The 18,892-nt window shown below is 47.0% G+C and overlaps 1 protein-coding gene across 10 annotated transcripts in view; it reads left to right on the top strand.

Moving 5' to 3' along the window:
* The window catches only part of ZNF12 (zinc finger protein 12), a 138,983-nt gene that overhangs the window by 26,170 nt on the left and 93,921 nt on the right, over window positions 1–18,892 (top strand). For 4 of the 10 annotated variants that reach the window (XR_009535088.1, XR_009535089.1, XM_060122421.1 and 1 more), the window contains exons 3-5: window positions 4,695–4,899; window positions 5,262–5,394; window positions 6,380–6,444. The gene's annotated coding sequence lies outside the window, so the exon portion shown is untranslated. Of the gene's footprint in view, window positions 1–4,694; window positions 4,900–4,945; window positions 5,086–5,261; window positions 5,395–6,379; window positions 6,445–9,936; window positions 10,264–16,998; window positions 17,119–18,892 lie in introns of those variants that run through there. The other 6 variants (XR_009535087.1, XR_009535085.1, XR_009535086.1 and 3 more) reach the window with 4 other exon arrangements.

The following is an 18,892-nucleotide window of genomic DNA, read 5'->3' as shown; positions in this document are numbered from 1 at the left end:
TTTCCCATTTAGGTTATTACAAAATTTTGTTTTTTCTCGTCGCGCTGTGTGGCTTGTAGGATCTCAGTTCCCTGACCAGGTATTGAACCCGGGCCACGACCGTGAAAGACCAGAATCGTAAGCTCTGCGCCAGCAGGGGACTCCCTGGGTTAGTAGAGAATATTGAGTAGAGGTCCCTGTGCTATACAGGAGGCCCTCGTTGATTGCCTATTTTATATATAGTTGTGTGTGTACATTAGTCCCAACCTCCTGATCTATTCCTCTCCCCCACCTTTCCCCTTTGGTAACCATAAGTTTGTTTTCTATGTCTGTGAGTCTGTTTCTGTTTTGTAAAGAAGTTCATGGGTATCATTGTTTTAGATCTCACATAGAAGTGATATCATATGGTATTTGTCTTTCTCTGTCTGACTTCCTTCCCTTAGTATGATAATCTCTAGGTCCATCCATGTTGCTGCAAATGGCATCATCTCATTCTTTTTTATGGCTGAGTAGTATTCCATTGCATGTATGTACCACGTCTTCCTTATCCATTCCTCTGGCGATGGACGTTTAAGTTGCTCCCATGTCTTGGCTATTGCAAATAGTACTGCTATACATATTGGGGTGCATGTGTCTTCTTGAATTATGGTTTTCTCTGGGTCTGTGCCCAGGAGTGTGATTGCTGGGTCGTACGGTAGCTCTAGCTTTAGTGTTTTGAGGAACCTCCACACTGTTCTCCATAGTGGCAGCACCAGTGTACATTCCCACCAACAGCCTCACCCCATCTGTAAACACCTTTCCCTGAAAGCCATTGGGGAGTGGGGGCCTTCTGAGCCCTAGATACCTGGACCCCTTGCTTGTTGCCCTGCCATAAACGCGGCACTTTCCTTCACCGTGACCCGGTGTCAGTAGATTGGCTTTAGTGCGTGCGGGCGAGTGGACCCAAGTTTGGTTCAGTAACAGCGTGTTTGCAGACAAGCAAAACTATCACCTCTCCTCCTCTCTTTTCCTCCTGTGGATGCAGTTTAATATAACAACGGCTGTAGCTCTAGTACAGAAATATCAGTAGAGTGAAGCAGAAGTGCTTTGTCAATACAATCCTTTCGGCATGAGAGTCACGTGGAGAAAACATTACAACACAGATGCCTGGACCCAGCCTCACATATTCTAATTCCACAGCACTGAGCTAGGGCCTAATTTTAACTTTCTCAATTGACATGCTTCAGATTTGGAAATCTCTGGGTGGGACGTGCCACCCAGGCTGGTGCAGTAGGGGGGCTTCAAGGCATCGTTGAATGAAATAAGAAGGAGGGAGGTGACCCGTGACCTGGATTTCACCCAGGCATCCTGTGGCAGGGCTGTGGCCAGGCCATGGGTCCACAGCTGAGCGGACGTCTGTGTCAGCCTCCAATCCTCCTGCCAACGCGTCCGTGACAACCCCTCCAGCAGCCCGGTGCTGCCGTGGATAAGCAGCCCTGGGATCAGAGTTAAGCCCAGGCACCTACCTGGTACATGCATAGTGCATGTGCTGGTGAGGAAACCGCCCTCTCCACCGGGAAGCCTGGAGCACATCCTCCCGTACGGCCCTCAGAGGGGACCAACCCTGCTGACACCTTGATCTCAGACTTCCAACCTGCGTAAATGTCGGACAGTGCATTTGTGTTGCTTAAGCCCGCCAGTTTGTCGTACTTGGTGACGCAGCCCAAGCAAGCTGCTACGACCTGTATTTTGAATAAGAAGGAATTCACATGTGACGGTCGCTTTCCTGCTTCCCCTGCCTTTATTTTTTTATTTCTATTTTTTAAAAAATATTTATTTCTCTTAGGCTGCGTCGTGTCTTAGTTGCGGCACACGGTCCTAATTGCCCCGTGGCGTGTGGGATATTAGCTCCCGGACCAGGGTTCCCGGGCTTCGAACCCGCGTCCCCTGCATTAGAAGGCGGATTCGTTACCACTGGAACACCAGGGAAGTCCCTCCCCTGCCTTCAAATTAAGACGTGTCGCTGAACTTCAAAGAAGAACCTGTCCTTTTCTGTTAGATTACAAACTTGAGTTTTCTTCTTAAACGTTGCGTTTCCCGGTTGTGGTAGATGAGTTAGTGTTGAAAAAAATGGCTGAGAGACTTTAAGAGGAAAAGGATTTTACAAATTCTGAATATGGGTGCCAGTTATCGTCATAAAATTGCTATGTTAAGAGACCAAAAATAAACAGGAGAAAACACAGGTAAGTACTTAGGAAATGCATGATGGGAAAGGCTTCTTCAAGTACAGTGTCAAAGCAGATGAAAAGTATGAAGTGAAAGTGAAGGATTTGAACACAACATACTTTTTTAAGTGTGTGTATAAGAGAATGTGAGAGTAAAAAGTTAAAAAGATAAAGAACAGGGATTGACAGATACGCAGTTGTATATGTAAAATAGATAAACAGTGATGACCTAGTGTGTAGCACAGGGAACTATGTTCAATACCTTGTAATAACCCATAATGGAAAAGAGGCTGAAAAAGAATACATATATTCTTACATAAATACATGTAACCGAATCGCTTTGCTGTACACCTGAAACCTTGCAAACCAACTATACTTCAGTAGAAATAGAGAACTGACAAAATAGGGGAAATATCTGTAGTTAATAGAGATGCAGATACACAAGCAGAAAGCTTTGTTTTGTAAATATCCATATATATGAAGAGATCCTAAGGAAACCAAACGAAAAGGTGGCCGTTGCTGCTTCTGGTCAAGGTGCAGTCGCAGGGTCCAGGTTTACCCTCCTAGCTTAAAACAGCTTTAAAAAGGGGGAAATGTATGAAATGACGGCTTTTCGCCTTTTGGAGAGAGGGGTGAGTCGTGAGGGACATCAGCTCACTTCTAGACATCCCATTCATTGGGATGACTCCGTACTTATTCCCTTTTTTAGAGCATTTCCTCAAGACAACTGGTAATAGAAATACTTCCAGAGAGTGTCCAGGGCAAAGTACAGGGCAGGGGGCTGGGGAGCCCAGCATGTCCCTGGGCTGAAGGGATAGAGTGAGGTGTTGAGGTGGGCACAGCAGCTGGGGTTCACAGGCCACCCCAGTGTTCTGCTGAGACCCGGTCGGTGCACGTGGGTGAGCTGAGAACTGGAGGCCTGGTGGCGGGCTGATGGGCGCGCTGCCCACTCACAGTGCTTCCGAGCAAGGTACTCCGTGTAGCTGACGTCTTTACGTGGTGAAAATGGAAAAGGCGAGAAATGCGCCCTGGAGGTTTGCCAGGCTCAGGCTCAGAGCAGGCGTGGTCGCTGTCATTCACACACAGGCAGCATTTCATCGGTGAGATTTCAGGCAGAGGCCACAGTCAACAGCAGCAAGAACTGGAAAAGACCATTCCTGGCTCTAAACAGCCACTTCCAAGAGCAATTTTGGAGAAGCACGCATTTTGTGCAGCATCAATGTAATGTGGCAGTTCAGCTGGGGAAATCAGGAATGGGTTATGTGCTTATTCATTTGGACGAATCATCACTTCTTATTTCCGTTTTTAGAGGATTTCCTCAAAACGCTTGTAATATAAATAGTTCATCTGTCCCTTTAGTAAGTATCTAAATCTTTTTAAAAGCTAAATCAGTCTCTTGCCAGCATTACAACCCAGGAATGTCTTTGTTAAGGACCTGAGAGCTATCTTCTTTATCTCTGTCACCGGGGGAGTTTAGGCTAGGTGGTAGGCACTTTGCTCTGAGCTGTAAGTACCTGCTTATCCTAGAGATAGGAGCAGTGGTCTTTCTCCTTTGGATAAAGGGTATTAACTAGCATGGACAGCCACCGAGATTACCAGGTGAATTTAGGATATACTCTGAAAGAATGTATGCCATTTTTATGGTGGTGTCAAGTCTTTTCACATGAGACAAGTTCCCGTTTATCTTGAGAACATGTATGCAACAGATTTTATCTGCTGAGCTATAAAAAAAAAAAAGGTGAGGTTGATTTCATTTGCACAAACATTAGTGCTTCGCCTGTGGTGCACAACAGTCTGGTTTAATGGTTGTTCAACAGTAAAACCGTTTTCTTTACGTCTGCATTTGTGGAGAGGATTTTCTCGGTTGGTGGGAGATTTTTCTTTTATTTTGTTTGTTAATTACTTACTTACTTAATTAATGGGACTGCACTGCGCAGCATGCGGGATCTTAGTTCCCCAACCAGGAATCAAACGCGTACCCCCTGCAGTGGAACCTAGGAGTCTTAACCACTGTACCGCCAGGGAAGTCCCTGGAGATTTTATTTTTAACTTTTCCCCTAGCAGCTTTTAAGGAACAGTTGGCCAAAAACACAGTTATATTATTTCACCCCCCAAATAGTGATAAATCATTACCCTTATGATTCCATTTTTGAAAAATGATATTTTTACCTCACATAAACGGTATCCTCTTTAAGAGGTAAGATCCCTGGTATCTGATCTTCGTACAGTTTTTATCGTGTTGGCTGTGTAAACAGCTACAATTTCTATTTTCTTTTCTTTCCGTGGGCAATATTAGTTTGTATCATGGCTGGGCATTTATTGTATCCTAGGATTTGAAGGAAAGTTGTAGCGTTTCAGTTAAGCGAACATGATACACTCCTTCCCCTCTCCTGGCGGTGGGGGAATCTCAGATGTAACCCGAAATGTCTCAGGGCAGGAAAAGGACCAGGGACCCTGGAGGCCATCACACAGCCCCCGCTTGAGGCCACAGCTTTCCTTGATCCCTAACAGGAGTTAAGACAAATGGGCAATTGAGTCCCTGGTCCAGACGGCCCACCGTCGCAGCCCAGCAGCTCTTCACGGCCAGATGACTTGAAGACATTTAAGTCGCTCACTAACTGGACGGCGCGGAGACTTCTGGGAAATAGAGTCCTGGCACTTGTCCCGCTCCCCGGTCGGGCTTTGGCAGGCGGACTTCCGGCGTCCTCCTGCGCAGGTGCGCCTCACGGTTTGTGCGTGTTGGCGCAACGCCGCGCCGCCGTCGCTTCCTGTGTGTGCCCTGGTGTCCGCTGGTCGTGGTTCCCTCGACTTGGCCTGTTGTGGGCGAGCATTTCGGGGCCTGCGGGGCTGGGCGCCGTCCGTCCCGGCCGGCAGCCAGCGCGAGCGAGTTGTTCGGGTGAGGGTTCGCGCAGGCCGGGCGGAGGCTGGAAGTGGGACCCCCGAGCTCGAGCTGCGGAGCCCGCGACCTGGGCCGGAGTGGCCGAGCGGCCGGCGGCGGTGCAGTGCCCGACCGTCTGCAGCGCGCGGCATAGCGAATTTCCGGGAGAGCCGTGGGCCTGAAGGGAGTTTGTGCCGTAGGCCCAGAGCCGGCTCCTCGGTCCCAGTGGCTTCGGGAGGCGCAGCGGAGGGACCCGAGAGAGGAGCGCGCCGGAGGAGCAGCCCCCGGACCGGAGCCTCGGGAGCCCGGGGCCTGTCAGCTAGTCTCGACGGGGTAGGTGTTGCGTCTGCGGGCCTGCAGGCGGTTGTGGACCCTGCGGCCCTTGGAGAGCGGGGCTTCGGGTAGCCCGCCCCGGGCCCCGCGGGAGAGCGACCGGGAAGGTTTGAGCGCCTCCCCGACGTGGATGGGCCGGGCTGGAGGGCAGGGCCGGCTGCTCCGGATGGGGCTCCCCTGGGACTTGTGAGCTCCGGGGGTCCTGGGGGAGCAGGGGCGGGACGTGCCGCGTCCATTCCTCGGTCCAACCGCGATCCTCCTCGTCTTCCTCCTCCTGTCGCCGTCTGGGCATCTCGCACGTGTCTCTCAAAGCGCGTTAGCACATTGGTTGTCTAAGCTAAGTGTCCGCTGCCGCCCTGGGTTGTGCCCTGTGGAATCGCACAGTGTAGTTAGTGCTGGATGAGTCTGCAAGGCTTCTGTCCTGCTGCCTCGCTTGAGGAAGGAAGAGATTGTGCCTGAGAAGGGAGATGACTTGTCCTAGATCCTCACCGGGTGTGCACGTGGGGTCGCTAACAGGACTCCGAACTCCTAGGGCAGGTGTTCTGTCCACTTAAAGTCAGTTGTAATGAAAGAGTTTTTTGAGCGTCGCACTGAAGTTTGTAAAGTTTGTACAAATAATTGAAAGACTGAAACGCACCTGTGTCCTTTTATTCCGGGTATGCTGTGGATTTCCTGATCTAAGTTGTTAACAGACTTAGAATAGATAAACTATAAGCGTTTTTTAATTTCATATTTATTGACGGATGTTTATTTTAATAGGACTCAATGTACACTCGCTACTGAAAAAAAAGTATCCCCTCAGGTACCCCAGCCACGTGGGAGTTACAGACCTGAGGGTGGTTGCTCCCTCCTCATTCTAACAGGCCCTTCTGAAGATGAAATGGCGGGTCTCCCACAGGTGTCTCTTGTGGAGCGCGGGGCGGGTGCTCGTGCAACCCCGAGCCGCTTCAGTCGTAGCTTCACTGCCTGCGTTTTCCTTCTGCAGGTCCGCCTCCACTGTCACAGTCCTGCACGTTGTTCCAAGAGCAGCGGAAAATGAATCAGCCCCTGGTGAGTTTTGCTGTTTACTTATTTACCTGCTGCTGTTCTTTTGTGATAACACCTTGGGAGGCGAATAGTTCAAACTGTGAAATGGGAAAGTAGGAGTAGGGAAAAGATGTGGTTCGACAAAGCGTAGAGGAGCAGGTCAGTACCAAGTGTTTCTGGCAAGTTCCACGTGTAGATCCCACGATCCTCTTATAGACACAGTACAAGCCTCGTGTTCTTGACATCTGTGGCAAAACGCCATCCCTTGCTTGACTTACATTGTCCTGCCGAAGCACTTTTGTTCTCAGGCGTTAAAGGTTTCCTTGAGGATCCCGCTGTAGGCCGCTAGCCTTCCTGAGCCACAGCCCCTAACGTGTTGACATCGGTGCCTTCCTGTCCTTCCCGTAAGCCGAGATCATGCCTTCCAGGGAGCACTCAGGGCATAGAACTTTTCTGTTCATTGGAACACCGTTGTCACATAGGTACATTGTTTTCAGTGCTCAGTCCACGGATGCAATGAGGAGGATCTGGAAGCACAGCCTTGTCCCCCTTCCAGTAAATTTCCCTCTTTGTCACTTACAATCTAACAGGGTCGCGTTACACACCATGTAGTGATGTCTGTGGCAAAGATTCTGTGTTTCCCAGCTGTATTGTATCGTTCCGCCTGCGGTCTTGGTTCTGCCCCTCCCCGGAACCTGATCCGGTTGAGGTGACCTGGCATCCAGCATACAAACCAGTGGAGATTTGCCAGTTGTCACCTCAGACCACTGTCGCCTTCCCATCTGCAAAGTCTGCTGTGTTGGTTTCTGTGACAGATCTCTCCTTGCTCTCTTCCTGACTGATTTCTTCCTGCCCCCCCTTTGTGTGTTGTGTTTTCACTCTTGGTTCATGACTCTTCAACCTGTCTGACTTCACCTTGTGGTGCTTTTCACTTCCAGCTCTGTCAGTTCTCCCAGCTGGACCAGATAGATGCCTCTGTCCAGCCACTTGCCAGCATCTCTGTGGAGTTTGTCCAAAGGGCACCTCAAATTGCTAGATCCAGTAGATTCAAGAATGACTATTTACAGCTCCCCCGCCCCTTGCCTTGTCCTTTTGTCCCTGGCGGCTCATCGTTGCATCGTCTAGCCTGTCACCCTACCCAGAAAAATGGGTTCATTCTAAAGTGCTTCTCCAGCCTCTGTTACCACGTTGTAGTATTAGGCTTGTTAATGTCGTAGTCTAAATGGTTTTTATTCGTTCCCCTTCATCCCGTACTTGCTACCATTAAAATAGCTTACCTTTTCATTTCTGTAGTTACGGAAACTTTTTTTCTGTGCTGCTCTTTCCTTCGGCTGCTCAAGTGTATTGTGCACGCTGAGTATTTCTCCTAGAATATTAATCACAGCATTTTGTCTGCATATGGGAAGCACTTCAGAGGTTCCCTGGGTGACTGGACAAACGAGGTAGCCGTTCTATGGAACCATCGAGCCCAGCACTGGGGGGAGGTCGTACCTCGCTGATGATGCGTTTGGATGGATCTGTGGGGTAAAATCCTGATCGGAGACGCTTAGGAGAGAGGAGTGGGAGAACTGGGTTTGTTCTGTTTCTAACTTTTTCAGGACGTTTTGCTGTGACGGGGAAAAGAGAAATTGGACAGTAGCTGGAGTAGGAGCTGAGGTCCGGGGAGGATGTTGTGTTGTGTTGTGTTGTGTTTTGACGGGAGAAATAAGAGTGGGAATGATCCAGTAGATGCGTGTGGGGGAGGGGAGAGCTTCTGCCCGGGGTGCTGGAGTGGGGAGGGGATGGCAGAGCTGGGTTGCAGGTGGGGAAGCCCTCCGATGGCTTCTCTGTTCTCAGGGAAGCAGCTCCTCAGCTGAGGGTGAGGGTGAAGTTGGGGGTTTGAGGAGAAAGCAGAGCTCTGGGGCCCAGCTCCATGGTGACCGTCAGCACACACAGTTCAGCCAGCTGGGAAGACTGTACTTGCCTTGTCTGCCTGAAGAGCCATCTCCTCTCTTACATGTGGGAGGAATTACTCTTTGGGGAGCCTATGTAATTACACGGGTGCTTCTCAGCTCAAAGCGAATTGAGTGCCAGTTCTGGCCACGGAGACTTTGCTCTGCTGGTGGAAGGGTCCCCAGACGACGTGTCCTGCTTCCCTGGCTCTTGGCCTCGGGGACCCTTCACGCCATCTAGTGTCGTGTCTTTTATCTTAGACATAAACGTCAGATGTCTTCAGGTTCTGCATGTGATCTTGAGCAATTCTCTGCTTCCAGGAGCTTCTATTCTCCTCGGGAAAGGCACTTCACAGACGTAATTACGGGAGAGGACGGGAATCCTGCCCGTCGATACGTCGGGAACTCCAGAGTGCTGACACAGCAGAGCCTGCTTTTATTTACTTATCTATGTGTTTTCATTTTTGTTTCTTTACTTATTAATTTATTCACTTCTGGCTGCATTGGGTCTCTGTTGCTGCGCGCAGGCGTTCGTCTGTAGTTGCGGTGAGCGGGGGCTACTCTTTGTGGCGGTGCGCGGGCTTCTCATTGCGGTGGCTTCTCTTATTGCAGACCGTGGCTTCTAGGCATGCAGGCTTCAGTAGTTGTGGGCCGTGGGCTCAGTACTTGTAGCGTGCGGGCTGTGGAGCGCAGACTGAGTAGTTGTGGCTCACGGGCTTAGTTGCTCCGCAGCATGTGGGATCTTCCCGGACCAGGGTTCGAACCCGTGTGCCCACCATTGGCAGGCGGATTCTTACCCACTGCGCCACCAGGGAAGCCCGAGAGCCTGGTTATAAATGCATCGTCAGAGCACGTGGCTCAGTGACTTGGGGAAGGGTGACGGGCCTCAAGTGACCAGGACTTGGGTAGCTGCAGAGGTTGGCGAGGCTCTCAGAGCAGTGTGAGGTGGACTGGATGAGGCTCCTGAGGTGCTGGTAAGGACCTCCTTCCTTAGGATGTGGGCCTCCCGTCAGGAACAGCGGGACGTGGATGCAGGCAGACCCTGAGGTTGACTGAAGAGCCTCCCCCCTGTGCTGGTTTTTGTTTCATCCTGTGGAGAAACTGAAACCTTGTAATCGGGACAGTGAGTCATCTGATCTAAAGATGTCATGTGTAGAGACCGTGGACGGCATGAAACACGGGGTGGGGTGCGGTGGGTCAAGTCAGGGGGACTCTGGGCTCCAGCGCGCTGCCCGACAGGAAGGGGCTAGGCCGCGGCGTGTTCCCGCTGGTCCTAGGCCCCGGTAAGCAGTATGGACGTTCCCTTGGGGTTTTTCTGAATCGTGAATGAGGTTGAGAGTATTTTCACATGCTTAGAAGCTGTTTCTTCTTTTTAATGGATAGACGGTTTTTAGAGCAGTTTTAGGGTTCCAGGAGAATCGAGCAGACAGCAGTTTCCTATGCCCGTCCCTCTGGGTTCCCTCCCTTGATAACCTCTCAGGGCTGTGTGGCGCGTCATCTCAGTGATGGATCAGCATTGACCCCTGATTCTCCCGTGGAGTCTGTAGTTTATATTAAGGCTCCCTCTCTGTGTCCTACTGCCCAGGTTTGGACAAGTGTGATGACCTGCAGCCACCACTGCAGTGCTACCCAGAAGCACTTCACTGCCCGAAACATCCGTGCCGGTCACCTGTTCATCCCCCCCAGTGTCCCCGAGCCCCCGACAGCTGCTGATCTTGTTACTGTCTGTGTATTTTTGCCCTTTCCAGAATGTCACGTAGTTGGAATCCTTCTGTCTGTGGTCTTTTCAGACTGGTGTATTGCTGTTTTTATATGAAGGGCCTGTCATGTGCATTGCCCGTCTTCCTGCCCCAATACTGTCTTGTTTTGTTTTGTTTCGTTCTGTTTTGTTTTCCTTGTCTTACTGGCTTTCAGAGTCGTGTTAAATGTTTCTAAATTTTTCCAGTTGGGGTCATGTTAGTAAACATTGTTTTCCAAAGTTTATTGTCTTTTTCCTGTATTTTCCAGCATTGCTATGTAATTCATTACTTTTTTTTTTTTACTTTGAGAGGTTGAATACTATGCATTTCAAAAGTTTCTAGAAATCAGCACGTTTGTGTGGGTAAGAGTCCTAGTTGAAGAGCACCCTCCTTGGTCAGTACTGAGGTGCAGCTTCTTTGCGGGCAGAGGCGCGTGATGGGGGAGGAATGCGTCGGTCTCGTGGTTCCCTTTCTGCTGGGTCTCAGTTCCCCTTTCTGGTTCTGGGCAGTGCATCAGCCACTCTCCTGGGACAGGCCAGGCAGGTGGGATCCTCGCTTCCTGGCTGTGGAGGCTGTGTGTGTCTGGGAACACCTTTCTTTTTCCCTGAGGAGCGAGAGGACCTTTTTGGTTGTGGAGCAGCGTCCTAGGACTGCGGCCCCTGGGCCCCCGCTGTTGTGTGTCATTTGGGCCCCAGCCATGCATGGGAGATCTCTGACACAGGGACGCAGCTGTTAAAGCCGCGTCACGGCTTTAACAGCCTGTCACGTACAATCCTCTGAGGAATACTCCTTTTCTCTAATGGAATTCCAGTGCTTAAGCTTTCTAGCCACTCATGAAAAGAATCTCAGAAAGGAAAGGAGACCCGTCCTCTCTGCCACCAAGCAGGGGAGTGAGCCGACACTGTGAACATAACGCTGAGAAAGTGGCTTGTGGGAAATGTGTAACCAGTTCTGAGTTGTGGGATTCCAAGGCTGTCTGTGTGGAATCTTACTGTACCAAGTGGTCTTTTAAGACACATACATCGTGGGTTGTTCCCTTGTGTTTTGAAACGGACCTAAAACCCCTCAGTATTTGCAGTTCTGATTGCTTTCTTAATTTGTTATCCAGGTTTCCTGACATCCATTTTTTTAAGTTTAAAGTGCAGTTTTCTCCTCTTCCCTTTACATAAAAGTGAACGTGGGCAAGCCACTTAACCCATCACCAAATAGAAAATCATCTGGAACATTCACATGAATGCAGTTTTCAAGCAGCAACAGTGCATATATTTTTATGCCCGTTACCAGTGAAAACTATAATGTTTTCTTATTGTGCTGTTTTTTTCTCATCCGGCAAAATTACAAGCAATTAGAAAAGCCCCACAGATCACACATTTTGTGAAATTACAAATGCAGAACCGGAAAGGAGAATAAGGTTGCGTGATTCTACTTACGCTTTAAAATGAGAGTAGTTCATGGTCTGATCCCTCACTCTCTTGCATTTGGTAATAATTTTCAGTGTGTGAACGTGTGGGCCCCCAGTCTTCATCCGGGCAGCCACAGGTGTGACCAGTGACGCCTGAATGGAATATGGGCAGAGCTTCTGGAAGACTTGCTGTCGATTTCTGAGACAGGCTTCTCGAGGCTGAGCCGAGGCAGTTCTGCACAGACGCTCGTCTGCCTTGGGCGGCAACCAGCTCTTCCCCCCGCCCCGCTCACCCCCCCCACCCCCCACCCCCCGGTGTCCTGTCAGCAGGTGGGCACCCTCAGCCTTCCCAGGCCAGCAAAGCCTGGGTCCAGGACGTCTCTGCATCTGGAGCTGGGGGTCAGGTGACCTGGCATCTCAGGGGACCTTGCTAACAGGACCCATCCTGCCTCTTCGATTGTTACACGTAAAGAACTTTGATTTTCAGTCAATGTCAGGAGTTTGTTGCCATCTTAAACGGCCTCTGTGCTTGGCGTGGTCTTTTCCTTAACCTCCTCCACACCATTCCTTAGTTACCCTGCGGCACGTGGGATCTTAGTGTCCTGACCAGGGATTGAACCCAGGTCCCCTGTATTGTAAGGGGGATTCTTTACCACTGGCCCACTGGGGAAGTCCCTACCCTTATGTTTTAACAGTTTGGGAGGTCTTCACAGAGATCCTGGATGGATTCACCTAACAGCACCAGGTAAACTTCGTGTCAAGAGTAGTGCACATCATTCCTCAAAAATTTTAAAGTAGAACTATAAAAGGATCCAGAAATTCCACTTCTGTGTATTTTTTTGGAAGAAAACAAAAACACTAGTTCGAAAAGACACATGTACGCCTATGTTCATTGAGCATTATTTATAATAGCCAGTATATAGGAGCAACCTATGTGTCCATCCATAGATGAATGGATACAGAAGATGCGTCACATACACACACACACACACACACACACACACACACACACACACACACACACACACACACACACACACACACACAATGGACTATTAGCCAGAAAAAGAAAAAAAGAAGAAGAATGAGGGGCTTCCCTGGGGGTGCAGTGGTTAAGAATCCACCTGCCAGTGCAGGGCAAATGGGTTCAAGCCCTGGTCCGGGAGGATTGCACATGCCACGGAGAAACTAAGCCCGTGTGCCACAACTATTGAGCCATGCTCTAGAGCCTGCGAACCACAACTACTGAGCCCGCGTACCACAGTGACTGAAGCCCGCTCACCTAGAGCCCATGCTCTGCAACAAGAGAAGCCCCCGCAATGAGAAGCCCACGCACCGCAAGGAAGAGAAGCCCCCGCTGGCCGCAACTATAAAAGATGCCACCTGCAGCAACAGAGACCCAATGCAGCCAAAAGTAAAATAAATAAATTTTTAAAAATTAAAAAAAAAAGAATGAAATCTTGCCATTTGTGGCAACATGGATGGAGGCAGAGGGTGGTGTGCTAAGTGCAATAAGTCAGAGTGAGGAAGGCAAATACCGTATGATCTCATTTGTATGTGGCATATAAAAAACAAAGTAAATGAACTAATGTCACTATACAGAAACAGACTCATCGATACAGAGAACAAACAGGTGGTTGCCAGAAGAGGGTAGGTGGATGAGTGAAATAGGTGAGGGAGATTAAGAGGAACAGATAAGCAGTTACAAAATAAATGAGTCTTTGGAGTGAAATATACAGCATGGGCAATACAGTCAATAACATTATAACTTTGTATGGTGATGGATGGTAACTCGACCACAACTAGACTTAATCTTGGTGATCATTTTCTAATGTATAGAAATATTGATATTATGCACCTGGAACTAACATAGTGTTGTAGGTCAGTTGCACTTGAATGAAATTTTTTAATTCAGACGAAAAGAATAGTGTGCCTCGTTAACTATAGACGCTTAGTCATACAGCAGTTCTCTAGAACATATTCATCTTGTGTAACTGTAACTTTATACCCATTGAACAACTCCCCATTCTCTCCTCCCCCACCCCTGACAATTTATGTGTGACTCTTTTAGATACCTCATATAAGTGGAAACACACAGTTTTGTCCTTCTGTGACTGACTTATTTCACTTATCATAATGTCTTCTAGTTATATCCCCATTGTCACAACTGGTAGGATTTCCTTCTAATAAGTCTGAATAATATCCTATGTATATACCCCATTTTCTTTATCCATTTCTGTGTTGGTGAAAATTTGCGTAGTTTTCCTATCTTGGCTCTGGTGAATAATTCTGTAATGAGTATAGAGGTGCATGTATCTCTTCTAAATATTGATTTCCTTTTCTTTGAATATACAGGCTATATTATAATTTATTATATTATATTACATTATATTCTATTATAGTTATTGTGCTTCCCGGATCTTGTGTTTTTCACAAATTGAAGGTTTGCGGCAACTCTTTGTTGAGCAAGTCTGTTGGCACCGTATTTCCAACAGCAGTTGCTCACTTCTTGTCTGTGTGTCATATGTTAGTAATTCTCACACTATTTCAAACCCTCCATCAGCAAAAAGGTTACTACTCGCCGAAGGCTCAGATGATGGTTAACATTTTTTAGCAGTAAAGTATTTTTAATCTTTTTTTGTTTCGGCTGTGCTGCACAGCACAGCACGTGAGATCTCAGTTCCCCGACCAGGGATCAAAGCTGCGCCCCCTGTATTGGAAGGCGGATTCTTAACCACTGGACCACCAGGGAAGTCCCTAAAGTATTTTTTTTTTTAACATCTTTATTGGAGTATATTTGCTTTGCAGTGTTGTGTTAGTTTCTGCTGTATAACAGAGTGAATCAGCTGTATGTATACATATATCCCCATATCCCCTCCATCTTGCGTCTCCCTCCCACCCTCCCTAGCCCACCCCTCTAGGTGGTCACAAAGCACTGAGCTGATCTCCCTGTGCTATGCGGCTGCTTCCCACCAGCTATCTGTTTTACATTTGGTAGTGTATATATATGTCCATGCCACTGTCTCGCTTCGTCCCAGCTTACCCTTCCCCCACCGCTCCGTGTCCTCAGGTGCATTCTCTGCGTCTGCGTCTTTATTCCTGTCCTGCCACTAGGTTCATCAGAACCCCCTTTTTTTTTCTTTCGGTTCCATAAATGTGTGTTAGCAGACGGTATTTGTTTTTGTCTTTCTGACTGACTTCACTCTGTTTCACAGACTCTAGGTCCATCCACCTCACTACAGATAGTTCAATTTGGTTTCTTTTTATGGCTGAGTCATATTCCATGGTATATATGTGCCACATCTTCTTTATCCATTCATCTGTCAGTGGACACTTCAGTTGCTTCCATGTCCTGGCTATTGTAAATAGTGCTGCAGTGAACATTGTGGTACGTGTCTCTTTTTGAATTATGGTTTTCTCAGCATAGGTGCCCAGTAGTGAGATTGGAGGATCATATGTTAGTTCTATGTGTAGTTGGTTTTTTGTTTTGTATAAATTTATGTCGTTTTATTTATTCTTTATTTTCGGCTGCGTTGGGTCTTCGTTGCTGTGCGTGGGCTTTCTCTAGTTGCAGCGAGCAGGCGCTTCACTGTGCGGTGCGCAGACTCCTCTTACGGTGGCTTCTCTAGTTGCGGAGCGCTGGCTCTAGGCGTGCGGGCTTCAGTAGTTGTGGCACGCGGGCGCAGTGGGTGTGGCTCGTGGGCTCTAGAGCGCAGGCTCAGTAGTTGTGGCACACGGGCTTAGTTGCCCTGCGCCATGTGGGATGTTCCCGGACCAGGGCTCGAACCCGTGTCCCATGCACTGGGAGGAGGATTCTTAACCACTGCGCCACCAGGGAAGCCCTATTTTTAGTTTTTGAAGGAACCTCCGTACTGTCCTCCGTAGTGGCTGTATAAATGTACATTCCCAGCAGCGTGCAGGAGGATGGTTCCCTTTTCTCCACACCCCCTCCAGCAGTTATTGTTCGTAGATTTTTTGATGATGGCCATTCTGAGCGGTGTGAGGTGATACCTCACTGTAGTTTTGATTTGCCTTTCTCTAACGATTAGTGTCGTTGAGCATCCTTTCATGTGTTTGTTGGCAATCTTATATCTTCTTTGGAGAAATGTCCCTTTAGGTCTTGTGTCCATTTTTGGGTTGAGTTGTTTGTTTTTTTGATATTGAGCTGCGTGAGCCGCCTGTATATTTTGGAGATGAATCCTTTGTCAGTCGCTTCGTTTACAAATATTTTCTCCCACTCTGAGGGTTGTTGTTTTGTTGTTGTTTATGGTTTCCTTTCCTGTGGAAAAGCTTTTAAGTTTCATTCAGTCCCATTTGTTTATTTTTGTTTTTATTTCCATTTTTCTAAGAGGTGGGTCAAAAAGGATCTTGCTGTGATTTATGTCATAGAGTGTTCTGCCTATGTTTTCCTCTAAGAGTTTGATAGTGTCTGGCCTTTCATTTAGGTCTTTAATCCATTTTGAGTTTATTTTTGTGTTATGGTGTTAGGTAGTGTTCTCATTTCATTCTTTTACAGGTAGCTGTCCAGTTTTCCCAGCCCCACTTATTGAAGAGGCTGTCTTTTCTCCATTGTATATTCTTGCCTCCTTCATCAAAGATAAGGTGACCATATGTGCGTGGTTTATCTCTGGGCTTTCTATCCTGTTATACTGATCTATATTTCTCTTCCCTAAAGTATATTTCAATAAAGGTATGTACATTGTTTTTTTAGACACAAGGCTATCGCACACTTAACAGGCTACAGTATAGTGTAAACATAAGTTTTTCATGCACGGGTACACCAAAGAATTCATGTGACTCGCTTTATGGCGGTATTCGCTTCATTGCAGTGTTCTGGAACTGAAGCTGCAGTGTCTCTGAGCTGGGCCCGTATACCCAGAAGTGGGATTGCTGGATCATATGGAAATTTTATTTAAAAGATTTTGAGAAAACTCTGTACTGTTTTCCACAGTGCCTGCACGATGTTACATTCTTGCCTATAATATACAAGGGTTACGATTTCTCTACAACCTTGACAACTCTTATCTTTAAAAAAAAAAAAAAATTGTGGGCATTCTAACAGATGTGAGGTAATATCTCATTATGATTTTGATTTGCATTTCCCGGATGATTAGTGACGTTGAGCACCTCTTCATGTACCTGTTGCTGTGTTAAGTCTTTCTAACACACACACACACACACACACACACACGCAAAGGGATAGAAGGAATGTTTTGGAAGTGAAGAGTATCTTACCGTGATGGTGGTGGTGGTATCACAGGTGTGTGCATATGTCCAGACTCATCAAGTTATACAAATTAAACATGGGCTGGATTTTGTATATCAATTACACGTAAATAAATCTGTAAAAGCCCAGCAACAAGTGGTGTGTTTCATTAGCCAGTGAAGCCCAGGTACGTCTTATCTCCTCTCCCAGGGGTGAACCCAAGCTGTCATTGAACTTGGAGCACTTTCTGTTTCTTTAGTTTCCCCTTGTATTACTTTTGTGTTTCTGCGTTGTTTTCAGATTACAGCTGAGTGGTTCCCCATTTGGAGCAGCAGGGATTCTGAGTTTGGCTCTGTCGTTTGAAGACTTTTGATGGTCTCTCCAAAGGGATTAAGTTTCTACAGAACTAATCTCAGTTAGGTGAGAAGTAACAGAGGATCTGGTTTGTTAGTCTTTTCTGTTTGTCTACTTGGACAAGCTCAAATCAATTGAGAATCTCTTGCCCAGTGGGAGGAGAACTGCTCTTTAACATCTAGACTGGTGAGTGTTTATTCCTGACTCATGTCTAAGACTTGAGAACTGAAGGTAAAAGTTCCATTCTCTGTGTCTGTGTGTCTGTAATTCAGAAAGGTCTTTACCTCTGACAGTGTGAGTATGTAATGTTTTCCTACTTCTGGATCTATTAAAGTACATTGTAGAGTCTCTTAAATTAAAGGGTTTCTGTCCTGATTGGCCTACAAAGATACAAATGTGCTTATAAAAATTATATATCCCTAAAATTCTCAGAGAGAAAGGAATTAGAACTTCTCATATGTTAAATGTGCTAGAAAAGTATTCTTGTAGAAATCAAGTCAGGGAATTCCCTGGCCGTCCAGTGGTAGGACTCGGTGCTTTCACTGCCAGGATCCGGGTTCCGTCCCTGGTCAGGGAACTAAGATCCAGCAAGCCTCTGTGTGCAGCCAAAACTCAACTCAGAAATGGAAAGACTTCAAGTTTACATAATTTAGGTAAATCTTTGACAAATGAAGCTAGTTTAATATTTTTGGTTTAATAAATATTTATTCCTATCTTAATTATCGGTATTAGGCATACATTTAAAAAAATCTACTTGGGAGTGTTCTTCCTAAATTTATATAAGTGTGCCCATCAAATAAGCTAACATTACTTCTACTTAGTATTTAAGGCTGTGAAAAATATAAATTTGTGTTTAACCGCATTTAATTATTATTCCGACAAACTTTCTTTCAACAGTAACTGTGTTTTGTACTGTGTTAGCTTGTCGATAAATTCCAAGATCTTTAGTTTACGTAAAGCCTTGAACTGATATTAAATTGTGTTACTTACTGGATAATCGTTGGATACCGAGGTCATTTCTAAGCAAGACAGAAACCCGAAACATTGATTACTAAGCATAATCTCAAGTTCTATGCTCTTGCTGCATATTTTTATTTGTTACCTAGAGGCTATGTCTGTGGGTGTGTTAATGAATGTGTTTGTCTCTACCACTTGGAGAAGTCGTGTAAGGGATGTTTGTGGCTATGTAAAGTTGTGCTATGTGTTTTCATGAGCTCTCCTAGCCTAAAATGCTGATGTGTGATGGACAGTTGTCAATTATTCACTGCTAGTTTTCTTTGTGAAATGGAAGTAACTTTGGTTCAAAGTTATCATTAATATAATATGAATGAGACTTGACCAATAGTAATGTTATCGGCTGGAACAGAACTCAGGTTCAGCTGCTCATCGCTCAGAAGTCAGTGTTCCACAGACAAAGGTTGGTGGAGGAAGAAAGATGCTTTATTCAGGAAGCTGGCAACCTGGGAAGATGGCGGACTAGTGTCCCCAAAACCATCTCCCAGTTGCCAATTAGAGGGAAAACGGGTTGATAGGGAAAAGATGGGAAGTCTCTGGGCTGTGCGGGTGGGGGCTACATGCAGAGTAGCACAGTCAGCTCTAACCATCATCTTGAAATTGGTCCTGCAGTGGTGTGGTCGGTGTCATGTTGATTGTTTCAGGCACAGTTAATCTTCAACTCCAGTGTTGGTTTGTTCCCATTTCCTTGAGGGCAGTTCCTGGAATTGTGTAAGCCATTGGTTCAGGTCTGCTCAAGGTGGAGCAGCTTACGTCATAGCTCCAGTCTGGTGATCATACAGTTAGCTTTCTCCTCTTGGAGTGGTTTCAGTATCTGAAAAACAAG

Source organism: Lagenorhynchus albirostris, chromosome 15 (assembly GCF_949774975.1).
Source record: "Lagenorhynchus albirostris chromosome 15, mLagAlb1.1, whole genome shotgun sequence".
In the NCBI taxonomy this organism is placed as follows: Eukaryota; Metazoa; Chordata; class Mammalia; order Artiodactyla; family Delphinidae; genus Lagenorhynchus; species Lagenorhynchus albirostris.
The sequence above is the reverse complement of the archived record's forward strand: the minus strand, read 5'-3'. Positions and strand labels throughout refer to the sequence as shown.